This window comes from Mobula birostris, chromosome 20 (genome assembly GCF_030028105.1).
Source record: "Mobula birostris isolate sMobBir1 chromosome 20, sMobBir1.hap1, whole genome shotgun sequence".
NCBI classification, from domain to species: domain Eukaryota; kingdom Metazoa; phylum Chordata; class Chondrichthyes; order Myliobatiformes; family Myliobatidae; genus Mobula; species Mobula birostris.
Window position 1 is genome coordinate 65,300,178 of NC_092389.1, and position 24,319 is coordinate 65,324,496.

At 47.2% G+C, this 24,319-nt stretch overlaps 1 long non-coding RNA gene across 1 annotated transcript; it reads right to left on the minus strand.

Annotated features, from left to right (window-relative positions):
* Positions 1-16,638: 16,638 nt before the first annotated feature.
* Positions 16,639-22,080, minus strand: LOC140185404 (uncharacterized). Its single transcript, XR_011882608.1, has 2 exons — positions 20,277-22,080; positions 16,639-18,608 (listed from the first exon to the last, which is right to left on the minus strand). It is a non-coding gene; the product is annotated as an uncharacterized lncRNA (long non-coding RNA).
* Between the last annotated feature and the right edge of the window lie 2,239 nt (positions 22,081-24,319).

Sequence of the window (24,319 nt, forward strand, 5' to 3'; positions counted from 1 at the left end):
GTAACTAAACAGTTAAACCTCTTATTCCGCTCAAAACCTCTGTGTGCAGGGACCCATCAGAATAAATCATATACACCAATACTTTGTGTATGAAATAATGTTTGACGAGTTTCCAACAGTAAATCTGATCTGCTGCTAGGCTAACAATTTTCCTCCACCTACTATACACCTAAAATGATGTCAACAAGTCCCGCTGTTTAAACTGATAAATGGTCGGTAAGTTGCTTCTTTATCGTTACTTTTAATTCGGCACAAAAAAAAACCGGTGCACCCACAGTTCCAATTAAATTGTCTTTTGATCCCTCTGCAGCAACATATTATATCCCTCTGTTAACATATCATAATAATATTCCTTATATATTGTTGAACCAACAGACCCTCAGGCGTATCAGAATCTTTGGATTCATTAAAATATGACACCTAAAGTCTACCAGTCATAGGCAGAACAAGGTGGCATTTCATAGAACGTGACAATTGGGGCATATTGCATAATCCAGCAATCCCATCTTCCCAACGTGATAAGATCCCAGCCACCTAAACCTAAAAAGACGCTTTGTGTGATGTTCCCAACAGTCCTCTACCACAACTTTAACAGGATGATCACTTCTCTGCACCCTCAAATTAATTCGATATGTCAGCAATACTGCAGTCTCCGAAATCCTGAGGGTAGTTGTCCCATTTCAACCAGTAAAGCCCAAACAGGGGACGGTAAGCAACATGATTTTAAATCCTGAGATTCTATCACATCCAAGCATTTTACAGTTGAAAATGATGCTGATCCATAAGCCACACAGCCATAATCAAGAATTTATCTAATTAAACAAATAAAATGGCGAACAAAGATTTTCGTGTACCACCCTGAAACACCCATATAAACACATGAGAATCCCAAATCAGTGTGCACCTCAATTCCGTTCGCACCTTAAACCCGTTGACATCCCACATGCCCATCAGATTATCCAGGAGGAAGAATTATTTCCAGCAGTTCCACCGTAATAATATAATGAGCAAAGTTCAAAGTTCAAACTGCATTTGTTATTAAAGTACCTATAAATGAAACAACCTGGACATTCATCACATTCCCAAATCGGCGTGCAATAGCAAATTTGCCAACACACCCAAATCTGTCACCATCCCCAACTCAATATGCACTCCGAAATCTCTGCACATCCTCAAATTCGCATGCAACCCCTAGGCAGTGTGCATCCCGTATTTACCGACACCCTGAAATCCGTCTGCACCCCTTATTCACCGACACAAACTAAAATCTACGCCAATCCGCAAATCAATGTGCAGCCTTACTTACATGTACAACCCCAAACCCTCTGATCATCCAACATGCACGTTAGATTTTCCCAGAGCAGGAATCATTTCAAACAATTCACCAAATAGCTGTCTCAATCTTAAACAGTTTAAAGTGCCTTCATTATTAATGTATCTATGTGGGTCTACATTTCTGTGTGTTTTTATGCGTCTTGCTGTGAGTCTTTGGACTTTTTGTGTGTCTCTGTGTGTTTGTGTCAGAGAGCAGGTAGCGGACAGCGCTCGGTCTTTGTCGATACAGAGTGGCCACTCGGCTCGTGTGGAGGAAACCCTTCAGGGCACCAGACGGGAGTGTGTACACTCGTTCGGGGAACTATATAGCATTGTGTTGTTTGTAAGAGATACAGCAATAGCGTGGGCTGAATTCCGAAGAGCGCAGAGCTCGGACGGTCTCTACTCAATACATTTGAGGAGGTTGAACAGGGAATGAACGAGTGAACCTGTGAGGAGCGTTTGATGGCTCCGGGCCTGAATTCGCTGAGCTTAGAAAAATCACATTGAAATCTATCAAACATTGAATGCACACAGAACACAGTGGACAGATGGTAAGGCAGATCTGAATGTCTAGTTGTGTCTGTGTGTGTGTGTGTATGCTCTTCAACAACTTTAAAATCTCTGGCCCTGATCACCCCATTTTGCAATGGATGTCCAGTACCTTTATACCTCAAGAACACCTTAAAACACTTCGCTTCCTTCCCGACAACGGATCCAACCAGTTCCCCTTCATCTCCACTTTATCTGGAGTCAGGGAGTACCATAACAAAGAAACAAATCCTTTTTGACCATTTAGTCCCTACAGAATTGTTATTTTTCCGTGTTCTATAACTGTACCTGGACCATAGCCTTCAATACGATTCCCGTCCATGTACCTATCCAAACTACTCTCCAATGAAATCCATAACTTCCGCCGACGGCTTTTCCCAAACCGGCCCCACCCTCAGAGGGAAGGAATTCCCACTCTGGTCCCTCTTAAATATTTCATCTTTCTCCCTTAATCTGCGACCTGCACTTCCCGTCTCATTCAACTTGAGGAAAAATCCTGCCTGTTTTTACCCTGTCTATAACAATCATAATTGTGTATACTTCTGTGTAATCTCCCTTCATTTATCTACACACCAGTGAAGAAAGTCCTCACTTTTTCCAACATCTCGGGTCTTCCAATCCCAGCAAACGTATTCTATTTTTTTCTACACTTTCAATTTTATTGATATATTTCCTGCAGGCTAGTAACGAAGCTGCAGACAATACTCCGAATAATCTAATGTGCACATGCAGTTGTTAAAGGGTTCGCGGAGACGCGCGGATTAGGCGCGCACACGGGCTTGGGGTTGTGCAAGAATATGGGGGCACGTGCGGATTTGGGTATATTCGCAGACTTAAGGGGTGCACACGGAGTTTGGACTGTCGGTGGTTGTAGGGGGTGACAATTGTGAAGGCTGTTTGATCTATAGAAACATGATTAATAAATGTACATTGAAAGTTTTAATTTTGTTCTTCCTATTATTTAAGTATGAGCCAGCTGTTTCATGAACAGTTGAAAACGATTCTTGCTCCGGCATAATCTAATACGCATGTGGGGTGTAAGTGGATTTGGGTTTTCACACAGATTTGGAGTGTTATATGAATAAATGCACTTTACTTTTACAAATCTGTTCGTATTGTGTTTTTAAGTTGGAGGTTGCTACTCAAAATTTGCATACGAACTTTGGGCTGCGTTTATTTAATGGCGAGGCAGCCATTTTCTGAACTGTTTGACACGATTTGTACTCGAAGATAATCGTATGTGCGTTTGAATTCAATACGGGTTTGAAGTTACACCAAGATTTGCAAAGAATTTTCGGATGCATGGTTATATTTCTTCCCGAGACAAAAATTTTCTGAACGGTTTGAAATGATTGTTTCCTTGAAATAATCTGTTATGCCTGCGGGCGTGTCAGCCGGGTTGGGGTGCGCAGCAAATTGTGGAAAACGCAGTATTAGGGAAGTGAGTGTGAATATGAGTGCGCGCACAGTTTTGGGGGTGAACATGATTTGGAGGTGCGCACTGATTTAGGGCTGTGTTCTCGCACATGAGGGTACGCACTGATTTGGGGACTGAGCAGCTTTAGAGGTTTGTTGTAAAATTCAGGGGTGAACACGGCTTCATGTGGATTTGCAGATGCACGCAGAAGTCGTTGTGTTGCAAGGAACGCAGAACACAGGCCCGGAGATTAAGTTAGGAAGTAGTCGAGTGTGTGAGCGTTAACGGCAAACAGGAGTGCAAGAAAGCAGAATTATCTTGACACGGAGCGTAGAAAGGAAAGCGGCAGGCGAAACCTTTCTTAGCACGGAGAGACGGAATTACACGGGTAAACCTCGGTGCTGAAGTCAAACTTAGAATACTCATCTTGACACGGAGAGACTGAGTTTCACAGGTCACCTTCGGAACTGAATTGGAACTTGGAAAACTTACCTTGACGTGGAGAGACTAAATTTCACAGATAAATCTCGGTACTGGAGCAAACTTAGAACACACAATCCGAAGCGGCCGGGAAACGTTGATTACCACACTGGCAAAACCAACGATCTGGCAACTACTGGGTGCAAAGCTGGGGTTCTTTTGCTGTATGTCCTGATGAAAGCCAGGTGTGTCGCCATCAAAGTGTGTTAGGAGACAATAGTGAATTAACTGTCGAGACCGTGACAGTACCCACACTCCCCACGCCCCCCCTCCCCGACATCAGCGGGAGCCTACCGGCGAACCACCAGGCTTGTCCGGATTGCCTCGATGGAAATCTCGGACGAGGGAAAGGTCCAGGGTGAAGGAGCGGGGAATCCAAGTGCGCTCCTCAGGACCGTATCCCTCCCAATCGACCAGGTCAAACAGACCCCTGCCTCTGCGCCGCAGACCCAGTGGACGGTGTAAGCCAGGCGAGTGGGGGAGGTTCAGCAGGGGGGCACAAAGGGCTGACAGACAAAGGGTTGACCACCGAGGGGTTGATGATGCTCACAATTTGGAATGATCCGAGGTAACGAGGGGCGAGATTCTTGAGTTCATTATTGAAGGGGATGTATTTTGAAGGGAGCCAAACCTTCTGACCAGGCCGATAGTTAGGCGCAGGAATTCGATGGCGATCGGCAATCCTCCGGTTGCGGTCAGCTGAACGGAGCAGGGCCGCTCGTGCATCCTTCCAGACCTTGCGGCACTGGCGGAGATGGGCCTGAACTGAAGACACATCAATATCGTCTGCATGCACAGGAAACAGAGGGGCTGATAACAGAGGGAGCATTCGAAGGGAGACATTTCGCAGGTGCTGTTGACCAGGGAGTTGTTGGCGTACTCCACCCAAGTGAGATGGGTGCTCCAGGATGACGGGTTGTTGGCGGATATGCAGCGCAGTGCTGCTTCCAAATCGTGGTTTGCTCACTCCGTTTGACCGTTAGTCTCTGGATGGAAACCGGAAGACAGACTTACCGAGGGTCCAAGGCCTTAACAGAAGGACCTCCAGACTTGAGAGATGAATTGGGCACCCCGGTCAGAAACAATGTCAGGGGGATTTCCATGAAGGCGGAAGACGTGTTGAACAAGGAGGTCGGGTGTTTCGCGGGCTGTAGGGAGTTTGGGAAGGGCTGTAAAGTGCACGGCTTTGGAGAAACGGTCCACCACGGTGAGTAAGGCAGTGTTACCATGTGAAGGGGGTAGCCCAGTGAAGAAATCCAAAAGCAATGTGGGACCAAGGGCGGCCGGGGACAGGTAGGGGACGAAGTAACCCAGCAGGTGGTCGATGGGAGGCTTTTCCGCGGGCACACACAGAACAGGCAGAGACGAAGGAGCGAGTGTCAGCATCCATGGAGCGCCACCAGAAATGTCGCTTCAGAAGGGACAGAGTTCGATTGATTCCGGGATGGCAGGCGAAACGGGAAATATGCCCCCACTGGAGAACCTGAGACCGAACAGAGTCAGGCAAGAATAGGCGATTGGGGGGTCCATAGGCTGGGTCAGGTTGCGTCCGTTGGGCCTCTTTGACTATGGATTCGATCTCCCAGGAGAGGGCAGCCACAACACAGGATGGTTGAAGGATGGTATCGAGTTTGGGAAGGCCCTCCTCGAAGACCTATTGATGAGAGAGAGCATCTGGCTTCACGTTCCTGGAGCCAGGACGATCGGTGAGGGTGAATTTGAAACGGCCAAACAATAATGCCCAACAGGCTTGGCAGTATTTAAGGCGTTTAGCGTTCTGGATATACGCCAGGTGCTTGTGGTCCGTCCAGACGATGAATGGATGTTCAGCTCCCTCCAGCCAGTGACTCCGCTCCTCCAAGGCGAGTTTGACGACCAGCAACTACCGGTTCGCAACGTCGTGGTTACTTTCGGCGGGGGATAGTCGGTGAGAGAAAAAGGCGCAGGGATGGAGCTTTTGGTCTGGGACGGAGCATTGGGAGAGGACCGCTCCCACCCCATAGTCGGAGCCGTCAACTTCCACAATGAATTGGCGAGAGAGGTCGGGCTAGACCAGGATGGGAGCGGAGGTGAAACGCCTCTTCAGCTCCGAGAAGGTGGAGTCGGCTTCGGGGGTCCAGTGAGAAGGGGTCGCAGGAGAGATGAGTTGAGTAAGGGGCCGCAGCCACCCGGCTGTAATCCCTGATGAGGCGACGGTAGAAGTTGGCGAACCCCAGAAATCGCTGGCGTTGTTTAAGCGTCGTGGGTTTTGGCCACTCCGCCACCGCCCGGATCTCTTCGGGATCCGCCCTCACTTGCCCGCTCTCAATGATGTACCCCAGAAAACTGACAAAACGGGCATGGAACTCGCACTTCTCTGCCTTAACGAATAGCGTGTTCTCCAAAAGCCTCTGAAGAACCTGACGGACATGCTGGGTGTGCTCCTGAAGACTGCGGGAGAAGATTAGGATGTCGTTCAAACAGATGAAAATGAAACGTTTAATAAAGGCCCCAAGGACGTTGTTTACCAGGGCTTGGAAGTCGGCAGGGGCATTAGTGAGACCGAGAGGCATGGCAGCCGTCCGGTGTGTGATGAAGCTCCAGGGAGAAGGTCAATTGCGCAGTCGTAAGGGCGATGTGGAGGCAGAGAAAGGGCCCGATGCTTGCTAAACACCGCTCCCAGATCCTGATACTCTACGGGAACCCTGGACGAGTCAGGGGGTTCAGAGGCGGACGAGGTCGCTTTGACCTCCACTGGGGAAAGGGCTGATTGCAGACAAGTGGAATGGCAGAACGAACTCCAGCTGACTATCTTCCCGGTGGGCCAGTCGGTGTGGGAGTTTTGACGACTTAACCAGGGGTAACCAAGAACTATAGGGGCTTGAGTGGAGGAAATTAAATTGAATCGTACCTGTTCCCGCTGTTTTCCGGAGAGAAGGAGAAGCAGGGGCTCTGTACAGTGTGTGACTCGGGCCAGAAATCTACCGTCCAGCGCCCAAGCTTCCAGGGGTGTAAACATGGCTCACCAGGAATTCCGGCTTGGAAGACTAAGCTTTCATCCAAAAAAAAATTCCCTCACCGCCGGAGTCCACTGGTGCAAACAGAGGCAGGGACTGTTGGTTGTAACACAAGGTAGCTTGAAGCTGCATCGGGGGTCGGGCTGGGAAGGGAGTGTTGTCTGGCTCACCAGAGTCCCCCTTTCCACTGGTGAGTCTTCCCTTTAGGCCGAAGGGAACAGGTAGCGCCGAAGAGGCCGGACTGGCAGCAATATAGACACTCACCCGCTCTGAACCTCCGGAATCATCTTCATCTTCTTCTTCTGCTGCTTCTTCCCCTTCTTCTTCTTCGTGTTTTACGGCGGTTGGAACCCAGCTTAATGGTGCATTACCGCCACTTGCTGCTCCAGAGGGTGCAATAGACTTTGTAGGAGAAAGGCGGTTCCGTCCCAGCTGCATGGTTTCCCCTCTCGGGGCGGTGGAAACGGCAGGGCTGGGAGCTACTCCAGGAGCAGGAGCAGGAGAGCTGCCTGTTCTGGCGGGAGGCGGTAATGCGTGCCGAAGAGTTGGCCAAAGGTGGTGGGCGACCAGTTCTTTCTCTATGGCGTTCTCAGAGGCGATTGTCCAACCTGGTGGCTCGGGAGATCAGGGAATCCAGGCTGTCGGTGTCGTCTCTTGCCGCCAACTCGTCTTTCACCATGTCACTGAGACCATTCCGAATTATCTGTTGGAGTACCTCATCGTCCCACCCCGAAGCGGCCGCTAACGTCCGGAACTCCAAGGAATATTCGGCAATACTGCGTGAGCCCTGCCGGAGAGTGAGTAGACGCTTGGCGGCGTGTTTACCAAAGATCTTTCTCATCTCCGCGATAAAGGTGGCGAAAGAAGAGCAGATATCCACTTGGTTATCCCAAACAGCTGTGGCCCACGCTAATGCACTTCCCAGCAACAGTCCCATGATATAACAAATATCTGACTGATCCGTGGAGTACGTGGGCGACTGCTGTTCAAACACCAGGGAGCACTGATGAAGGAAGGGCCGACACGTAGTGCTCCGGTTCAGGTACGCGAGGCTGTCTTGGCGGGGGTGTTGCTGACACGTAGGGGGTTGCCACGACAGGCTGTCTGGGCTCGTTAGACAGGGTTCCAGGAGTGGGCTGAGTGAGATGAGTGGATACACGGTCCACCTGGTCACCGATCTGCGTGACGTGAGCAGACACGGAACGGCGGTTCTCCATGACCTCCCGGAGGAGATGGTCGTGCTGTCCCAGTAGGGAACCATGTCTGGCGTAGGCATACATATGCATAGAACAGTACAGCACATTACAGGCCCTTTGGCCCACAAAGTTATGCAGACCCTCAAACCCTGCCTCTCACGTAACCCCCCCAACTTAAATTCCTCCACATACCTGTCTAGCATTCTCTTAATCTTCACGAGTGTATCTGCCTCCACCACTGACTCAGGCAGTGTATTCCACGCACCAACCCCTCCCTGAGTAAAGACCCTTCCGCTAATATCTTCCTTGAACTTCACACCCCTTACCTTAAAGCCATGTCCTTTTGTATTCAGTAGTGGTACATTAGGGAAGAGGCGCTGGCTATCCACTCTGTCTATTCCTCTTACTATCATGTACACCTCTATCATGTCTCCCTTCATCCTCCTTCTCTCCAAAGAGTAAAGCCCTAGCTCCCGTAATCTCTGATCATAATGCATACTCTCTAAACCAGGCAGCATCCTGGTAAATCTCCTCCTTACCCTTTCCAATGCTTCCACATCCTCCCTACAGTGAGGCGACCAGAACTAGACACAGTACTCCAAGTGTGGCCTAACCAGAGTTTTAAAGAGCTGCATCATTACATCGCAACTCTTAAACTCTATCCCTCGACTTATGAAAGCTAACACCCCATAAACTTTCTTAACTATCCTATCTACCTTTGAGGCAACTTTCAGGGATCTGTGAACATGTACCCCGAGAACCCTCTGCTCCTCCAGACTACCAAGTATCCTGCCATTTACTTTGTACTCTGCATTGGAGTTTGTCTTTACAAAGTGTACCACCTCACACTTCTCCGGGTTGAACTCCATCTGCCACTTCTCAGCCCACTCCTGCATCCTATTAAAGTCTTTCTGCAACCTTCGACAATCTCTACACTATCTACAACACCACCAACCTTTGTGTCATCTGCAAACTTGCCAACCCACCCTTCTACCCCCACATCCAGGTCGTTAATAAAAATCACGAAAAATAGAGGTCCCAGAACAGATCCTTGTGGGACACCACTAGTCACAATCCTCCAATCTGAACGTACTCCCTCCACCAGGACCCTCTGCCTTCTGCAGGCAAGCCAATTCTAATTCGCCCTGGCCAAACTTCCCTGGATACCATGCCTTCTAACTTTCTGAATAAGCCTACCATGTGGAACCTTGTCAAATGCCTTACTAAAATCCATATAGATCACATCCACTGCACTACCCTCATCTATATGCCTGGTCGCCTCCTCAAAGAACTCTATCAGGCTTGTTAGATATGATCTGCCTTTCACAAAGCCATGCTGACTGTCCCTGATCAGACCATGATTCTCTAAATTCCTATAGATCCTATCTCTAAGAATCTTTTCTAACAGCTTTCCCACCACTGGGCTCACTGGTCTATAATTACCCGGACTATCCCTACCAACTTTTTTGAACAAGGGGACAACATTCGCCACCCTCCAGTCCTCCGGTACCATTCCCGTGGACAAGGAGGACATAAAGATCCTAGCCAGAAGCTCAGCAGTCTCTTCTCTCACCTCGTGGAGCAGCCTGGGGAATATTCCGTCAGGCCCCGGGGATTTATCTATCCTAATGTATTTTAACAATTCCAACACCTCCTCTCCCTTGATATCAACATGCTCCAGAACATCAACCTCACTCATATTGCCCTCACCATCACCAAGTTCCCTCTTATTGGTGAATACCGAAGAGAAGTATTCGTTGAGGACCTCGCTCACTTCCACAGCCTCCAGGCACATCTTCCCACCTTTATCTCTAATCGGTCCTACCTTCACTCCTGTCATCCTTTTGTTCTTCACATAATTGAAGAATGCCTTGGGATTTTCCTTTACCCTACTCTCCAAGGCCTTCTCATGCCCCCTTCTTGCTCTTCTCAGCCCCTTCTTAAACTCCTTTCTTGCTTCCCTATATTCCTCAATAGACCCATCTGATCCTTGCTTCCTAAACCTCATGTATGCTGCCTTCTTCCACCTGACTAGATTTTCCACGTCACTTGTCACCCATGGTTCCTTTACCCTACGATTCTTTATCTTCCTCACTGGGACAAATTTATTCCTAACATCCCGCAAGAGATCTCTAAACATCCACCACATGTCCATAGTACATTTCCCCGCAAAAACTCATCCCAATTCACACCCGCAAGTTCTAGTCTTATAGCCTCATAATTTGCCTTTCACCAATTAAAAAAATTCCTGTCTTCTCTGATTCTATCCTTTTCCATGGTAATGTTAAAGGCCAGGGAGCGGTGGTCACTGTCCCCCAGATGCTCACCCACTGAGAGATCTGTGACCTGACCCGGTTCATTACCTAGTACTAGATCTAGTTTGGCATTCCCTCTGGTTGTCCTGTCTACATACTGTGACAGGAATCCGTCCTGGACACACTTAACAAATTCTGCCCCATCTAAACCCTTGGAACTTAAAGGTGCCAATCAATATTAGGCAAGTTAAAGTCACCCATGATAGCAACCCTGTTATTTTTGTACCTTTCCAAAATCTGCCTCCCAATCTGCTCCTCTGTAATCTCTGCTGTTATTAGGGGGCATATAGAATACCTCCAACAGAGTAAATGCTCCCTTCTTGTTCCCGACTTCCACCCATATTGACTCAAAAGAGGATCCTGCTACATTACCCACCCTTTCTGTAGCTGTAATAGTATCCCTGACCAGTAATGCCACCCCTACTCACATTTTTCCGCCCTGTCTATCCCTTTTAAAGCACTGAAATCCAGAAATATTGAGAATCCATTCCTGCCCTGGTGCCAGCCAAGTCTCTGTAATGGCCACTACATCATAATTCCATGTATGTATCCAAGCTCTCAGTTCATCACCTTTGTTCCTGATGCTTCTTGAATTGAGGTACACACATTTCAGCCCTTCTACCTTACTGTCTTTACACTGTTTATTCTGCTTCTCTTCCCTCAAAGCCTCTCTGTATGTTAGATCTGGCTTTACTCCATGCACTTCTTTCACTGCTGTATCGCTTGTGGTCCCATCCCCCTCGCAAATTAGTTTAAACCCTCCCGAACCATGCTAGCAAACCTACCTGCCAGGATATTGCTCCCGCTCAAGTTCAGGTGCAAACCATCCAATCTGTACAGGCCCCACCTTCACCAGAAGAGATCCCAATGATCTAAAAATCTAAAACCGTGTTCCCTGCACCAACTCCTCAGCCACGCATTCAACTGCCACCTCCTCCAATTCTTACCATCACTGTCACGTAGCACTGGCAGTAATCCTGAGAACGCTACCCTTGAGGTCCTGTTCTTCAGCATTCTGCATAATTCCTGAAACTCACACTTGAGGACCTCATCCCTCTTCCTGCCTATGTCGTTGGTCCCAACGTGTATCACGACTTCTGGTTGCTTTCCCTCTCGTACCAGGATGTCGTGCACCCGGTCAGAGACATCCCGGACCCTGGCACCCGGGAGGCAACAAACCATGCGGGTGTCCTTCTCACGTCCACAAAATCTCCTGTCTGCTCCCCTGACTATAGAGTCTCCAATGACTACAGCTCTCCTCTTCTCCGTCCCACCCTTCTGCACCACAGGGTCAGACTCAGTGCCGGAGGCCCTGCCACCGTAGCTCACACCTGGTCGGTCGTCCCCGCCAACAGTATCGATGACTGAAATAAAACATTTGTTCGCTAGAATGGCGCGTGGGGGAATTGTTCTGGAACAAAACGGAGTCATGACATCTGATAATGAAATGCAAAAACCTTTTTCCCCACTGAACCGAGTCTCACCAAGATTCTCCAGTTCCAGTGTTTTGAAAAATATTACTGATAAGCTCCATCAGTTGGACCCTAGACCGCAAGAAACAAGCGAAGGAGCTAATCGACAAGCATGGAAATGTATTTTGTGACATTTTGAAATGGTGCACATATGCAGTGCGTCACATCGTTATAAATTCAGCCCAGCCCATGAAACAGCATCTTTACAGAGTGAACCCTGAGAAAAGTAAAATGGTTGAGCAAGAAATTAGAAACTAGAAAGAACAAGGAAGGAGAATGCATGACTGTATTGATAGAGTGGGGAAGGCTAAATACCTTACAAAGATTGACCTGTTAAAAGGATGCTGGGGTGTTCCTTTAACAGAGAGGGCTAAAGAGATATCAGCATTTGGGACACCATCTGGACCGTATGAACATAATGTTTTACCCTTCGGGATGAAAAATGCACCAGGGACATTTCAAAGAATGATCAGTTCTGTGATTGGAGGTTTAGAAAACATAGAGGCTTTTATCAATGATTGACAGGCCTGGAATGACACATGGGAAGGGCATATATCAGCAGTAGAAAAACTAAATGACAGACTTTCCAAGGCCAATCTTACCGTGAACTTTTATAAGAGTGAAATTGATCATGCTACTGTTATTTATCTTGACTATGTAGTAGGCCAGGGTCAACTGGCTCCTGTTCAGGCCAAGGTTCAAGCTGTTGCTGAGGTTCCTGTTCTGACCGGCAAGAAAGCTTTAAGAAGGTTTATAGGAATGGTTGGATATTATCATAAGTTTTGTAACAAATTTGCTGACATCGCCCTCCCCCTAACAAAATTCCCAGGGAAGAGTGAAAGATTTGTCTGGAATGACTTTTGCCAGGAGGCATTTGAACATCTGAAAACCATCCTGTGTTATCATCCTCTGCTCAAAGCAGCTGATTTTTTGAAACCATTCGCGACAGCAACCGATGCTAGTTACGAAGCTGTTGGGGCGGTAGTGTTACAGAAGGGTGTGGATGACATTGAACATCCAGTAGCTTATTTCTCAAAGAAATTCTCAGGGAAATTATTCAACTGCTGAAAAGGAATTGTCAGCACTTATTCTGGCTTTACAACATTTTAAGGTCTATGTTCAGAGACCTCAAAATCTGCCTGTTGCCCAGAGACCGCTTGTGGTTTACATGGACTATAATCCGTTGGGGTTTCGCACTAAGATGAAGGATAAGAATAGAAGGTTGTTAAATTGGAGTCTGATATTACAAGAATGTGACTTAAAAAACAAGCATGTGACAGTACTGACAATATTATAGCTGATTGTTTATCCAGATGTTAAGTTGGAAACTGTACAGATTTTTGCTCTGTCACCTGATGGATCAACATGTATTGTTTCAAACTGTGTAATGTACATTTACACGGAAAAAAATGTCTGTCAATTTTTTTTCTCTCTCTGAAGAAAGGGGTGTGACGGGGTCCTATAAATTGTGCTTGTTTACCCCTATGAACTGTGCTTTTGAAAGAGAGAGAGAGAGTTATTTAACACCGACATGTGCTTTTGAAAGAGGCAGAGAGACGCAGACTGCTCACAGGTTGTTTGTACTTTCTTCAAGGACATCGCCTGCTTATATTCTTCCACAGACAGAGAAGGGCGGAGTTATTTGAGAGACAATCGGCGCTCAGCACGGGAAGATAAAATAGAAGGTCAGATGATATAGACCTCAGATACATGTTTTGGACACTGAATGAGCTCTGTTGTGCCCGCAGAAAAAGCGGTTTTTTGGAGGATCGATCAGTGGCTCTTGCGGTGAAAAGAAAAGGCAGTGACCGGTGGGGAGTTGTCCATGTGTCCACCCTTGCCTGGCTGATAGCTCCACCACAGAAAACCGGTCCCCATTGTTGAAGTCACAGTCGGTGACTATTAAAGGATTTCGGAGGGGAAAGGGAAGATCGACGGCGTCAGCTCACCTGAAGATTCAAATCCCTCTCTCTCTCTCTGTCTCTCCATCACTACTCAACTCAATACCACGGACTGAACTGAACTGAACTTTACTCATCATCGTAAGACAGTATCTCCTTACCCCAAACTTGTACGTGACAGCTGGAAGAGATATCGGACTGGAAGGGGGGAATCTAATAGAGGACAGATGGGCAGCGCCTCCGTCTGGTGATCCACCCTCTTTTAATTCTTCTATTGTCTTCTTTACTTCACCCTACACCCTCCTTCCGGTTGCACCTATCACCTTGTGTTTCTCCCTCTCATCCTCACAGCTTCTAAGCCTGACTCCTCATCTTTATTCCACCAGCCCTGCTGGTTTCCCATCTATGTACTCCCTTTCATAGATGCTGCATAGCCTGCTGAGTTCCTCCAGCAATATTGCGTGTGTTACTAGTTACCCTGACACCTCTTGTCTTCTTGGCTGCCCATCACCTTTCTCTGATTCTAGTAATCCGTCCTTTCGTCAGTATTCCACTCTACTCTCCTATTAGATTCGTTCTTCTGTAGCTCTTGAACTTTTCCAACTCTCATCTCCCAGCTTCCGATTTGAATTCCATTCCATCCCACCAACATTGCCCCTCATCTACCAACTTCAACTTACATAGAAAACATAGAAAATAGGTGCAGGACTAGACCATTCGGCCCTTCGAGCCTGCACCGCCATTTATTATGATCATGGCTGATCATCCAACGCAGAACCCCGCCCCAGCCTTCCCCCCACGCCGTCTGACCCACGTAGCCACAAGGGCCATATATAACACCCTCTTAAATATAGCCAATGAACTGGCCTCAACTGTTTCCTGAGGCAGAGAATTCCACAGATTCACCACTCTCTGTGTGAAGAAGTTTTTCCTAATCTCGGTCCTAAAAGGCTTCCCCTCTATCCTCAAACTGTGGCCCCTTCGACCACTTCCCTCAATTTATCATTCTAGCATCTATCCCCGTCCTTTACGGTCCTGATGAAGTGACATTTTACAAAACGTTGACGGTTGTCTGTTAACTGTCGTGTTGTCCATAGCGGATATGTCATTGAGGCTGGACACCGCCAGGTGGGAGTGTTGTTCACAGCGGACCTGTCTTTGTGGCAGGACTCACCCGGTAGGCGTGTTGTCCATTGCGGACCGGTCATGCGGCAGGACACCACTAGGTGGGAGTGTTATCAACAAGGGACCGACCATTGTGGCGGAAAACCTCCATGTGAGTCCCGTCCACAGAGGACCTGCCATTCCCGCGGGACACCACTAGGTGGCAATGTTATCAACAAGGGACCGGCCATTGCGGCAGGAAACCTCCAGGTGAAAGTCCCGTCCACAGAGGACCTGCCATTACGGCAGGACACCACTAGGTGGGAGTGTTATCAACAAGAGACCGGCCATTGCGGCAGGAAACCTCCAGGTGAGAGTCCCGTCCACAGAGGCCCTGCCATTCCGGCAGGACACCACTAGGTGGGAGAATTGCCCATAGAATGTACTGGAGGAACTCACGGGTGAAGCAGCGTCTATGGAAATGAATCAACAGTTGACATTTCCAGCTGAAACCGTTTTTCAGGATGGAAAATGAAGGAGGAAGGCGAGGCAGCAGAAAGAGGATAGCCAGAAAGTGATTGGTGAAGTCCGTTGAGTGGGAAGATAAAGAGCTGGAGAGCAAGGCATCTGGTTTGAGAGGAGAGGATGGGCCATGGGAGAAAGGGAAAGAGGAGTGGGAAAAGTAGTTGATATGCAGGTGAGAAAAGGAGGTAAGAGCCAGAGTGGGGGGGGGGGAGATGAGGGGAGGGGGAAGGGTAAAGTTTACTGGAAGAAGAAATCGATACTCATCCCATCTGGTTGGAGGTTATATAAAGAAAATGTAAGGTGTTGCTCCTCCACCCGCAGGTTGGCATCATGATGACAGAAGAGGAAGTCATGGAACGATATGTTGGAATGGAAATGAAGATAGGAATGAAATTGTTTGGGCACAGGGGAGTTCCACTTTTGTCAGATGAAAAGGAAGCGCTGGACAGAGCAATTTCCCCAATTTACGCCAGGTCTCACCGATGTGGAGGAGCTGCATCAGGAGCACCGGATACAATGGACAAGTGTTGCCTCACCTGGAAGACTCTCTTTGGGCGATGAATAGAGTGAGGGAGATGAATGGACGGGTGTAGTATTTCTCTCTGTTTCAGGGATAGGTGCCAGGAGGAACAATAGTGGAGAAGGACAAATGGAGGGAACAATCTCTGTAGAAACTGGAAAGTGGTGGGTGGTAAATATGTGTTTGGAGCACAAGACACTGGAACAGAATCAGGTCATTCAGCCCATCGAGTCTGCTCCCTTATTTCATCATGGCTGACCAATTTCCCTCCCGAACCCATCCTTCTGCACTCCTCCTGGGACAAAACACGCCTTGAGTAATGAAGAACCTGTCAACCTCCTCCATATTTACACTCTATAACCTGCAAACACAGCCACCTGTAGCAATGAATTGAATAGTTTCACCACCTATGTTCTCAACCAGTTAATTATAGGCCAGTGAGGCTGACATCAGAAGTGCTAAATCTATTGGATTATCTAAAGGCAAGTCCTGCCGAATGGCCTCGGCCCGACACGTCGAATGTACTCTTTTCCATAGATACTGCCTGGCCTGCTGAGTTCCTCCAGCATTGTGTCTGTGTGTTGCTCGGATTCCCATCATCTGCAGATTTTCTCTTGTTTCTGACAATCAATTGCATTCATTTTTTGCGGACAGGAAGGCTGGTTTAACATTTTATCTGCAACTGGACACTTCAGTTTTGAACACTGTGAGTGCGATGTTGTACTGTGAATATGTTGACCACTACACTCTACATGGTTTTGTTCTACTTGTGTTCCTTCTCATAAAATGTGTGAATGATTTGTGTTTCTGTTGTTGTGAGTGCGGCTTTGTCATGTGTCTGTGATGATGTTGCCGGTATGTTTATCAGAGCAGCTGTGTTTAATGTCATTTTCTGTACACAACTGTAAAGGAAAAGAAAACATTTGTTACTCCGGATCAGAAGCAGCAATAAAAAAGGAAACACACAATGATAAAGAACAATAATAAAAATACAATAAATATAAATACATAGGATAGCTTATATACACAGATTGATTGCATGTCTGTAAAGTGACACCTGGCTGTACATGAGGTGAGTGACAGGAATAATGAAGTAGTGGTGGTTGCGGGTTGCAGGAGTGGGTTAGTGGGAGGAGGTGTTGATTAACTTTGCTTCTTGGGGCGAGTAACTGTTTTGAGTAACTGGGGCGTTTCTGGTGTGGATGCAATGTAGCCTCCTCCATGACGGGATTGGGGCAACAGCCCGTGAGTCGGGTGGGTGGGATCCTTCATGATGTTACCGGCCTTTCGGCCACCTTTTTGTATCCATCTCCCTGATGGTGGACAGACACCTTTTTGTATCCATCTCCCTGATGGTGGACAGACACCTTTTTGTATCCATCTCCCTGATGGTGGACAGACACCTTTTTGTATCCATCTCCCTGATGGTGGACAGACACATTTCTGTATCCATCTCCCTGATGGTGGACAGGCACCTTTTTGTATCCATCTCCCTGATGGTGGACAGGCACCTTTTTGTATCCATCTCCCTGATGGTGGACAGACACCTTTTTGTATCCATCTCCCTGATGGTGGACAGGCTGATGTCACTGATGCTTTGGGCAGTTTGGACTGCCAGTTCAGAGCCTTCCTGTCAGCCGTGGTGCAGTTTCCGTACTGTGCAGTGACGCAACGAGTTAGGATATTCTCCACTGCGCACCTGCAGATTGAAATGCGTGTGGATATACAGTGCACAGCCCAGCTCTCTGCAGCCTCCTCAGAAAGCGGAGGGTCGGTGAGTTTACTGTGACGGTGTAGGATGTGTTCTGGCACCATGAGAGTTTGAGACTGCTGACAATTTCCACTGCCACGTCACTGATGTAAAGAGCGATGTGAGAGGTGCGAGTCCTCCCAAAGTCAATAACCATCTCCTTTATCCTGCTGACATTGAGGAAGAGGCATCAGGCTCAGCGTTCTTCCACCTCCTCTCTGTCGGCCATCTCACAGTTGTTGGCGATGAGCCCCCCAAGTGTGGTGTCATAGGTGACCCTGACGATGTGATTACTCGGGTGTTTGACTGTGGAGTCATGTGTGAGCAGAGTGTACAGCAATGGGCTCAGCACACAGCCGTAGGGACACCGTACTGAGGAGGAGAGGAGACAGGAACAGATGTACATCCTGACCATCTGATGGATAGCATGATGGGTTGTTTTTGGTATTTCAAATTCTTCTTTCTGTTCTTCACTCAATGACATCTTTGCTGATACACCCTCCGGACCGTACGTAATGGATGTGTCCGGTTAAAGAAAGAGTTTCTGCTCTGTGTTCCGTAAGGACCAGTTGATAATAAATCAGCTGAGATAGTTCAGTATACAGAGTGGTAGAATGTAAATGCATCAGAGGTTTACATGTCAGGAGAAGGTGACGTAGATAATCAGCGTCGCTGCGCAGTTCAAGACTGTCTGTACCTCGAGAGCAGAGCTGTCCTGCAAGTCTATTCCAGCAGAAGACTCCCATGTGTCCTGGAAACGGAAAATAAAGTCAGTTATAGTGTATCCCGCTTTTTGTATTCACCTGGTGACATTTACGAAATCACTATGCTGACGGGCTGCCCCATCAGTGGCAGCCTTACACAGTCCCTTTAACCACGTTTCCATGGTAACATTATTAATGTCATTAATGGTTCGTGTCCAATCTCCCTCTCTTCGTCCGTGGAGTTCAAAAGCATTTTCTTCTGCACGTCACGCTGGGATTCGAGCTCTTTGTTCTGTCGTCTGCTAACATTAAAACTTCATCCAGAATCCTGGATCCGGGCTGGGCTCGGGCTGTCTTAGACTCTACAGGCGGGGATATAAGAACATACAAAGATAAGAAATAGGAGCAGGGGTCGGCCATCTGGCCCATCGAGCCTGCTCCATCATTCAATAAGATCATGGCTGATGTGGCCAAGGACTCACCTTCACCTACCTGTCCCTTAACCCTCCATAACCCTTAATTCCCATACGATGCAAAATCTAACCACCCTTGTCATAAATATATTTACTGAGGTTGCCTCTACTGCTTCATTTTGTAGAGAATTCTACAAATTCACCACTCCAGGAAAAGCAGTTCCATCTCATCTCCGTCCTAAATCTACTCCTCGGAATCTTGAGGCTATGTCCGGAAGTTCCAGTCTCACCTACCAGTGGAAGCAACTTTCCTGCCTCAGTCTTATCTATCCCTTTCATAATTTTATATGTTTCCATAAGACCTCGTCTCATTCTTCTGAATTCCAATGAATATGTCGCAGGTGTTTTAACCTCTGCCCACAGTCATTGTGGAAAATCATTTATTTTACCATGAGATCATAGAGAGTCCACATTTGTGGAACTCTGAGTTTGAGGAAAATCATCTTGTGTTTGGTTCCAGTAGCAGACAAGTGTGTGTGTCCATATCAGAACAGACGTGTTAGTTAGAACGTTCTTTCCCAACCGTCCACACTTATCACATCTGTACAGCTGTATTATCGCTCTGCTGAGGGGCTGTGGTCAGCACAATAATCTTAGTACTACAGACTTGCAACTGAATTGGATAAATACAGGCTGTCAAGTCACAAAGTTTTAACAGCACACAATTCTTTTAACCCTCTCTTCCCCCTCACTTCCCTTCTCTGTCTGCCACCCTCACCTTCTCTCCATATCTCTCCCACCAATCTCCGCCCTCTGAATGAGAGGGAAATCAGCTTGTATTTGGTTCCAGTAGCAGACAAGTGTGTATGAACTCCTCAGAGCAGAGGAGTTAATTCAGAACGTTCTTTCCCATCCGTCTACACTTATCTCATCTGTACAGCTGTATTATCGCTCTACTGAGGGGTTGTGGTCAGCACAATGATCTTAGTTAACAGACTTGCAACTGAATTGGATAAATACCGGCCATCGAAAAAATCATAAAGCTTTAACAACACTCAACACTTTTAACCCTCTCTTCCCCCTCCCTACCCTTCTTTCTCTACATCTCTCCCCCCACCGACTCTCCCCCCACCCTTCCCCCACTCTCCACCCTCTGAGTTAGAGGGAGCTCAGCTTGAGTTCGGATCCAGTAGCAGACAAGTGTGTGTGACTTTATCAGAACAGAGGAGTTAATTCAGAACGTTTTTTCCCAACCGTCTGCACTTATCTCATTTGTACAGCTGTATTATCGCTCTACTGAGGGGTTGTGGTCAGCACAATGACCTTAGTTCTGCAGACTTGCAACTGAATTGGATAAATACAGGCTATCGACGAAGTCACAAACTTTAACAGCACACAACTGTTTTAACCCTCTCTCCCCCGCCCCCTCACCTTCTCTCCATTCTCCTCCCTCTGAGTTACAGGGAAATCAGCTTGTGTTTCTATCTAGGAAAAATCCACAAGCTCCCAAAGCTTTAACAACACACAGCTCTTTTGATTTCATATTTCAAATGTTCTTCCACAGGGCTGATGACTATAAATGCTTTGGCGCTGCCAGTTCAGAGAGCTGACACGTACCTGCTGTCACAGAGGAGGCACAGCACTGCTACTGCTTTAGAAGTTTTCACAAGTTCAGCTTGTCGTCTAAAACTCTGACAAACTTCGATAAATGCATGATAGACAGTATCCTGACTGGTTGCATCACAGCCCGGGACAGAAACCGGTTCCCATGAACGGAAAATTCTACAGAAAGTGCTGGACATCTCCCAGCCAGCAAAAAAAAATTCAGCACATCGACAAGAAGTGCTGCCACAAGAAAGCAGCATCAATGATAACACCCCCCACCCGCTCAGGCCACGCTCTCTTCCCGCTGCTGCCTTGGGGAAGGAGGTCCCACACGTATGGACACATTTTCCAGGTCTCTGCAACTCATCGTCTCAGTATTATGAGTCTGTCGGTCTTCGTGTGTAGTTTATTTTTATTTTATTATATTTTTCTGTTCTACTGTGCATGCCCGTCAGAAAATGAATATCATGGTCGTACATGGTTATGTATATGTACTTTCATAATAAGTTTAATTTCAAATTTGAGCAAAGACGCAAAAGCACACAGACATCCATCCAAAGGCAGAATGAGACTCACACTCACATACTCACACACACACACACTCAGACTAACAGACACACACACACAAACACACTCACACACTCACACAGACACACACACACTCTCACACACACTCACTCACACAGACACACACACTCACACACACACTCACTCACACAGACACACACACTCACTTTCACAGTCAGACACACACACACTCAAACACCGATCCACACCTGCTCGCGCAGAGAGGCACACATTGACATAAATGTGCACACAGGCCATGAGACTCATACGAAACACAGACAGACACACACGTGCTCGCACAGACACATGCTGTGTACAGTACATGCACACTCACACACATCAATAGAAGCAAACAAGCACACAGACTCAAATACACATGCAGACATCACAAGAATCCCGGCCCTGTTGCAAGGCCTGTGGAAAGGATGTGGGAGTGTCCTTTTGAAATGGAGATGAGGAAGAATTTCTTAAACCAGAGATTAGTGAATCTGTGAAATTCCTTGCTACAGCCAGCTGTGGAGGTCGTCATTATTAATATTTAAGGCAGAGGTTGATAGATCCTTGACTGGTCAGGGCATGAAGGGATACAGGGAGAAGGCAGGAGACTGGAGCTGAGAGGGATAATGAATCAGCCGTGTTGAAATTACCATGCAGACTCGGTGAGCCAAATGGCCTAATTATTCTGCTGTAACTTGTGGTCTCATAACAAACTCTCATTCAATGTCAGCAAGAGCAAGGAGCTGATTATTAACCCCAGAGGGAGGGAACTGGAGGTCCATGAGCCAGTCCTCATCGGGGATCAAAGGTGGACAGGGTCACCAATCTCAAACCTTTGTAATCACCTTCAAGGCTCTTCATCTCATGTTATTAATATGCATTATTATTATTATTATATTTATTTATTTATTTTCTTTTGTATTTGCATAGTTTGTTGTGTTTTTTTGCATATGATTTCCTTTTTCTTTTGTCTGTCCTGTTGAGTACAGTTTTTAATGTTGGCACGTGGCCAAGTGGTTAAGGCTTTCGTCTAGTGATCTGAAGGTCGCTCGTCGAGCCTTGGCTGAGGCAGCGTGTTGTGTCGTCGAGCAAGGCACTTAACCACACATTTGCTCTGCGACGACACCGGTGCCAAGCTGTATGGGTCCTAGTGCCCTTCCCTTGTACAACATCGGTGGCGAGCAGAGGGGAGACTTGCAGCATGGGCAACTGCCGGTCTTCCATACAACCTTGCCCAGGCCTGCGCCCTGGAAACCTTCCAAGACGCAAATCCATGGTCTCGCGAGACTAGCGGATGCCTGTTTGTGAATTCTATTATGGTTCTTTGCTTTACTGAGCTTGCCCACAGAAAAACGAATCTCGGGATTCCAGCAGAAGTGGTTCAGGCAGGTTCGATGTTGTCGTTTAAAGTTAAATTGGATAGAAAGTTAAATTGGATAGAAATATGGACAGGAAAGGAACGGGGGGTTATGGGCCGAGTGCAGGTTGGTGGGACTAGGTGAGAGTAAGAGTTCGGCACGGACTAGAAGGGCGGACATGGCCTGTTTCCATGCTGAAATTGTTATACGGTTATATGAGCGGTTGGTCATGACGAGAATTAACTCCTGCCTGTGCATGGACCTGGACCCACTGCAATTTGCCGATCGCCACAATCTGTCCACAGCAGATGCAATCTCACTGTCTCTCCACTCAGCCTTAGATCAGCAGGACAATAGCAATACACAAGTCAGGCTGCTGATTACAGCTCAGCGTTCAACACAATCAGACCCTCAATTGTAATCAACACGCTCCAAACCCTGGGCCTCTGTACCTCCTTCTGCAACTGAATCCTCACCAGGAGACCACAGTCTGTGTGGATCAGAAATAACATCTCCCCCTTGCTGACAATCGACACTGACACACCTCAACGATGCGTGCTCAGCCCACTGCTCTGCTCTCTCCACACCCACGTCTGTGTGTATAGACACATATATAACCTTGACCTCAACATCATTAAGACAAAGGAATTCATTGTGGATTCAGGAAGGGGAAGTCGAGGGAACACACACCAGTCCTCATCGTGGGATCAGAAGTGAAAAAGGTAGCAATTTCCATTTCCTGCCTGACAACATCTCTGAGGAACTATCCTGGGCCCAACATATTGATGCAGTTACAATGAAGGCACAACATCGGCGATATTTCATTCGGAGATTGAGGGAATCGGTCTGTCACTAAAAACACTTGCAAATGTCTACAGACGTACTGTGGAGAGCATTCTAACTGGTTGCATCACTGCCTGGTGTGGAGAGGCCACTGCACAGGATCGGAAAAAGCTGCAGAAAGTTGTAAACTCAGCCAGCTCCTTCATGGACACTGGACTCCACAGCATCCAGGACACAGTCAAAAGATGATGCCACAAAAAGGTGGCGTCCATCATTAAGCCCCCATCACCCAGGACAGGCCGTCTTCTCATTGATAACATCAAGGAGGATGTACAGGACCCTGGAGACACACTCAACGTTTCAGGAACAGCATCTTCCCCTCTGCCATCAGATTTCTAAATGGACAATGAACTCCAGAACACTTCCTCAGTATTTTCCCTCGCTTTTTGCAGTGCTCTTCAAATTTAATTTTATACATACTGATTGTAATTTGTAGTTTTTATCACTAGATATTGCAATGTACTGCTGTCACAAAACAACAAATTTCACCACATATGCCAGTGATATGAAACCTGATTCTGATACACAAACAGACACAGCTGGGCTCAGACACACAACACTCCCACATTCCTCCCATTGTGACTCCCTGCTTGCTCCGTGGCCCCCGGTATGAAGCTCAAACTGTTGCAACACCTGCCCTTTAAATTCATGTCTGAGGCTGTATTATATCTGTTCACTGTTTGAGATCGATATTAAATGACAAGCATTGAATGGGAAGGAGGGTTTGAATACAAGAATAAAGATTTCCTCTGAAGGTATATGGGGTCCTGGTGAGAGCGTACATGGAACACTGTGCCCAGGTCTGGTCTCCCTCCCAGAGTCAGCCTGTGGGATGAAGGGAATGAGTGAAGATTTCCCAGCTTGATAAGGGAGGTGAGGTAGTGTCCTCAGAAATAGTATACTGACTAGTCCTGTCTCAAAATTAGAGAACTAAGGCCTGTATTGTGCTATAGGTTTTCTATGTTTTTAAACACTCGATTTCCATACATTCCACATGTTTCCATACATTCCACACTTTTACATAAAGGAGATGTTGTTGATATTGGCCTACAACAAGGAGGATCAGACGGGGAGCTCCAGGTTTTAGAATGGGCACTACTACAACCATTTTCCATGAGGAAAGTCGATGGCCAAACCTCAAAATACGATTCAAAATGTTAATATTTTCAAAAAAGGAAATTTGATACATACCTGTTGAATCAAGAATTTCTTCTACAAGTTCCTGATACATTTTGTTCCCATTCACAACTCTCTACTCTGCCCTTTTCCTTATAAAACTGGCAACCCCAC